This window comes from Odontomachus brunneus, unplaced genomic scaffold, assembly GCF_010583005.1.
Source record: "Odontomachus brunneus isolate Ranch 3 - 2012 unplaced genomic scaffold, Obru_v1 Obru_scaffold_073, whole genome shotgun sequence".
Lineage (NCBI taxonomy): Eukaryota > Metazoa > Arthropoda > Insecta > Hymenoptera > Formicidae > Odontomachus > Odontomachus brunneus.
Genome location: NW_022639523.1, coordinates 967,809 through 973,693, shown reverse-complemented (window position 1 = coordinate 973,693; position 5,885 = coordinate 967,809). Strand labels below are relative to the sequence as shown.

The 5,885-nt window shown below is 40.2% G+C and overlaps 1 protein-coding gene across 6 annotated transcripts in view; it reads left to right on the top strand.

Moving 5' to 3' along the window:
* Positions 1-5,885, top strand: part of LOC116847107 — a 144,116-nt gene that overhangs the window by 46,774 nt on the left and 91,457 nt on the right. For 2 of the 6 annotated variants that reach the window (XM_032821748.1, XM_032821750.1), the window contains exon 2: positions 3,082-3,220. The exons of 3 other annotated variants lie outside the window; for them this stretch is intronic. The gene's annotated coding sequence lies outside the window, so the exon portion shown is untranslated. Of the gene's footprint in view, positions 1-1,532; positions 2,347-3,081; positions 3,221-5,885 lie in introns of those variants that run through there. One more of the 6 variants, XM_032821747.1, reaches the window with a different exon arrangement.

Sequence of the window (5,885 nt, the reverse complement as noted above, 5' to 3'; positions counted from 1 at the left end):
AAGAAGATTATTGCACGATTTTGCGTGATAATGCACTCATCTTCTTTAATTAATAATTAAAAATCTATGTGATTATTTGCAAAATGGTAGAGAACTTTTTTGTTCAATTTGACCTAAAGTATAAGTACACGACAGCAGTCGTCGCTACTATAACTCATTTACCATATTCTGCATGATCATTCACAAATTTTTTACAATATCTCGATAATTATTGCGAATATCGCAAAACAGTATAAGACTTTTATGTTCACCGCAACCTGTTCTACGTTCCCACAAAATGCCCGGAGGAGAATGTGAGACACCCTGTATATATACAGGATGAGGAAAAAGTATGGAAACTCTGAAAAATCTAAAAAAATATAAGTTTTACAGAAAAATGTTTTAAATAAAAGTTATAGTATTTAAAAAGGTCTATTCAATAGTTTCATCAGTTTGACGGCTGGCGTCGTTAAGGTGAAGTCAAAGTCATCTTGAATTTTTTAAATGGAAAACCTCACATATTCTTATAGTTTATCTCGAGAGCTTTCCAAAACACTATAATAAAATATTTTTTTGTTAAGAACTTTTCGAGTAATAACACTTGAAATTTCCAGCACTTTGACATAAAATACAAAATATCTTGTAAAATATTCATCTTTCGATTATTTTGCCTTGATACTTTTTTTGCACAGAATAATGAGACAAATTAATTGGCTTAAAAGGCACAACACATTTTTTTATATTATGTAAAAAACTTTGTTTTTTTTAGCCAATTAATTTGTCTTATTATTCTGTGCAAAAAAGTATTAAGGCAAGATAATCGAAAGATAAATATTTTACGAGATATTTTGTATTCTATGTCAATGTGCTGGAAATTTCAAGTGTTATTACTCGAAAAGTTCTTAACAAAAAATATTTTATTATAATGTTTTGGAAAGCTCTCGAGATAAGCTATAAGAATATGTAATAATATATGGGATTTTCTATTTAAAAAATTCAAGGTGACTTTGACATCACCTTAACGACGCCTGCCGTCAAACTGATGAGACTATTGATTAGACCTTTTTAAATCCTATAACTTTTATTTGAAACATTTTTCTGTAAAACTTATATTTTTTTAGATTTTTCAGGGTTTCCATACTTTTTCCTGACCCTGTATATATACAGAGTGTCCGGTAACTGATTGAGCAACCGCCATGTACGGGTAGAACAGGTCAAAATAATCATAAAGTTATATACTATTTTGAAATTTTCTCAATATTTATTCCGTAAGTAATTAAAATGTAAAATAAACGAATGAGTGCACGAGAAACGGTAGGACAGGCTCTGTATGTAAAAGAAATGGCTTACCTCTTAGCAACGATGAATAAACAGCTGATTTCGAGGCAGAGTAACGTATACGTGTCGCTTGTTACTCTGCCTCGAAATCAGCTACTCATCGTTACTAAGAGATAAGCCATTTCTTTTACACACAGAGCCTGTCCTACCGTTTCTCGTGCACTCATTCGTTTATTTTACATTTTAATTACTTACGGAATAAATATTGAGAAAATTTCAAAATAGTATATAATTTTTCTGATTATTTTGACCCGTTCTACCTGTATCTCTATCAGTTACCGGGCATCCTGTATATATATATATATAACTAAAATAATTGAATAATTGAATTTACTCTTAATTGAAAGTAGATACGGCTACAGAAATAAGCACGGATCAATGTCGTCGCTTAGTGACGACTGATTTTTTGCCGATGTGCTTATCGGTCTTTTCCTCCCATTTTATTTAAACGGGTTTTATCTCAGAAATGTCGAACGATCACGAGGTCGAGGCTTTTCACGATGCAAAACCGCTGCCCGATTTTCATAGGGATGTCATGAAATTGAACGGTATCAGTCCCTTCTTCCGCCCTAATGTTTTTTACCTTCCGCGTTGGAGCGATCTATCCTCAACAAGCAACACTCCAAGCTCCGAACGTGCCTTTGTTGTGTTCGTGCGGCTTCATTGCCATTTTCTACTTTAATCCTCGACTCGTACTCTCAATCTTTTGCGCGTTCCTCTCGATCCCGTTCTTCCAAGGATCTTTTGCACCCTCCTGGAACTCGACAAGCTTTACGCGGCCTAAAACCCTGGCGAGAATTCCTCGTGAGACGTATACCGATGCAGGGGGCTAATATCGCGGCTAGAGAAATGGCGAGAGAGAGAGAGGGAGAGAAAGAGAGAGAGAAGGGGGAGAGGCAAAGCGAGCGAACAAGAGAGAGTGAGAAGGAGACGGCAACCCTCATCCGAAATCGATGGAGCTTAAGACCCTGGACAACGAGGACTAGCGTGGTGCTCCGATGCCGTTACTTCAGCAAGGGCATTCTCACGGTTCTTTTTTCACTAACAAACCGCATTGCCGGTTACCGTTCAAGTGTCGAGGGAAACATTTCGTCGCTTATGTTCGAGTTTTGCTCATAAAGTGATCCTGGCCACAAAAGTAGCGGTAGGAAATACGGTCTCCGTGTGAAATATTTAAATGTTTATTGTCAACCTTCGTCGCGCCTGACTCTCAGATTTAAAGTATTAGAAATCGTACGCTGCTATTATCAAAGCTGTTATCAAATGTAAATTTCGAGAGTCTCTTCGAGATCGCATATTCGGCGCACGCTCGATTTTCTCGGCACAGTTAAACGGGAGGAAAGCTCTTGCATCTTCAAGCACTGCTCTTTTCTATGACGCTAAATTTTTAAATCGACCTTTAAGCTACTCTGCTCTATTTGCGTCGAATTCAATTTGCTTGGGAAGCACCTCTTCGCGAAGGACTGTTGCATTTACGTGCGCTGTACCTAAACTCTCTGTGCAGCATCGTGGCACACGGGACAGCGAATATTGGACTCATGAAAATACAAACGACCACTTACCCTCGCGTCGCGCGGTTAGCACGTTGAACGCGCCGGTACGAGTATCGGGCTAGACGTTATTTACTTTCTGCGAGTGGCGTTTCGTCTCGTAAATCACAGACAATAATTGATAGAATAAGTACGGCAAGCGCGCGTGAGGCCTATGGATTCGATGCACGCGCATGTCTCAATCGACGATTTCGGTCCGCCGTATCTATTTCAGTACACTGAGAGTGATCTTCCGTGACGGGGGATGTGGGGAAGCCTGATAGAGGAGGAGGACGAGGAGAAGAGCGAAAGACGCGCAGGAGAATCTGATCGATCGCGGTCACGAGAACGACGGATGCAAAACACGTGTCAAGGTAAAGTGATCGCGTCTCTGCGGGAAATCCCGAAAATGTATTCCGACGGCCCGTAACGCTACTCCCGATGCGATTCCTCGCCGAGTGCCGTTTTCCCGTGAGCGAGAGCGTTTTCCCGGTTACGTTACCCTACTGCGAGATGATCTCTCGGTTCTGACGAGGTCGTGCGCATAGGGTGCACGAGAGAGAGAGAGAGAGAGAGAGAGAGAGAGAGAGAGAGAGAAGACGCTTAATATTCAGAATATGTAACGCTGCCTGAGGGTGAATTAAATGCTATCCAACCGATGAGAATGCTTTCACTATTTTTTGCCTTGATTTAATCAATAGGTAGACCGAGAAAGAGAGAGAGAGAGAGAGAGAGAGAGAGCGGAGGAGGAGAATCGTGCGAAGATCGGATTAAATCAATTACGCTTTGGCTAAACCGATTGCGCGCAGCGCTAAAGCTGCGTACGACCCGTCAATCTGAGCTAAAGCTCTGCCGCGATTCACTAACAAACGCGACGCAGCGTGATGGAAGTTTCGGATTAACCGATATCATCGCGATTGACCGTCGTTTCGTGTCGCCTGTCGGTAGTTGTTATGCGTTTCGCGCGGATCCTTCGACGGAGAGACGGATATCGCAATAACAAACGACGACACGGCGTCACTCCGTAACCTCGTTAACGAGTCAAAGCGCGGATATAATCGTCGACAATAACCCAACTCGACTTGATCCAGCTCGCGGATCACGAGTTGCTCGTAGTTTAATCGGTCGGAATTATTAATTGGACGCGGCCACACAACAATTCCTGGTATCGCAGGGTTTGACACGGATCGCAGCGGACTTTGCAAAGTGCGCTGATGCAAAGAAGACTAGGAAAGTGATAGATAAATAAATAAATATCTAGAGAGAGAGAGAGAGAGGAAGCGGAAGTATGTAAAAATACGTTGGTGGCAATTGAGCAGTACGCAAAAACTGAGGGACATATTACGATAACTTAGCCACCGTTATATTAATATTATCGTCCACCGTTCATACGAACGTGCGCGTATATATACATGAATGTTTAAGCGGCAAATTTATGATGGCAAATATTATTAAAATTTCTGCGTATATAACTATTAAACTGATGAGGTTGCGGTATACTAATGTATAGCCTAATTAAATTGCAGCTCGCGGTGAAATGGAACACTAGCAATTTAATTAAGTTTTGACTGCGCTTATGCGTTTCTCCGGTTACTTACGGAGGAAACTCGATCGCATTAGAATGAATTGCTCGACACATTGTTTCATTTCTCTCTCTTTCTCTTTCTTTCTCTCTTTCTCGCTCATAATGCTGATTTGTAACTGCCTCGTACGCAGACGCTTTCGTTTCATTTCGAGTTGATCAAACAATTAATCTAATAGATATTGTTACCGTTGGTGATGCTTCGTTACGGCTGATTTCATCAAACGAACTTTCTCGTTTCAATAATGGACGAACATTTAATTACCAGCTGCTGCGATGCAGACCGATAGATTGGATTTATATTGTTGTTCAATCGAGGGTTGAATGCAAAATATATTTACTAACATGTAAAATGTGCACTTAATAAGCACGGCTAAGTGGTTAAAATTGTACATTTTTATTTACATTAAAAGTGCACCAAGTATTCGCTCTCGAATCTAGAATTATACAAATTGACATTATCACTCTTAGGAACTGCTCAGAAAGTCACGAGTAATAATTTCCCGTATACTCTAGTATTACAGCTTATTTCCAAATTGTCTTATATCTTTATGAAATAGAAATTATGCGCTTATAAACTTTTCGTAGCACTGGAGCATACAATTTTCATTTTTTCAAAGCATGGGTTTACAACAATTTGATAATAAGCTATTAAATTTATCATCACTACACATAATATCTACATCTTTATCGTTATTAAGCACTGCAGGAAGTTTCCAACAATTTAGCAGTTGCATCTTTTCGTTCTACTGCGTACGTTTTATATCTTCTTGAAAATTTGCAGATGTCGTAGTTGTATTCACGGATTAACTGTAGCGATTACCTCGTTGAAACACAAAAATATCCACAAAGAAAAAACTAGAAGAAACGAAACGTATTCGTTCTCTTGCTATTTTCTTCTCTCTTTCCTCCGGAAAAGTATTCTGCTGTGGATACATCACGTTACTACGTAGACGTCAAGGGGAATAATGGCGCTCGCGTTCGCCATCGGACCGTCCATGCGCGAATTTGCATTAATTGCAATTAGGGAGGCAACGTTACGTTACTGCGAATTTTCATTAATTTGCACGACCATCGGCCGATATGCACGCTTATCGACGTGGCGTACATTCGTTATTCGCGCCCGTTCGCGTATACGTCAAGCATCAGCAGCTAGATATCGCGAAGACGGCAGGTGGAAGGCGAAACGGCTGTCGTTTATCTGTCGGATTGCTCGGCGCCGTTGCAACGTCGGCGCGAGCTCTTGCACTAAAGACCCACTTAACCCTAGAACCCTAAACATCAGAAAATTGTGCAAATCCCAAACAACCCCCAAACATGGGTAGATTTTACTCAATGTATTTTTATCTTCTCATAACTTCCGGAAAGAAAATCGACATTTAATTTTTTTTTATTATTAATAGGTAGAGAAAACACCGAGGAATACGAATCTTTCTCTCTCTCTCTCTCTCTCTCTC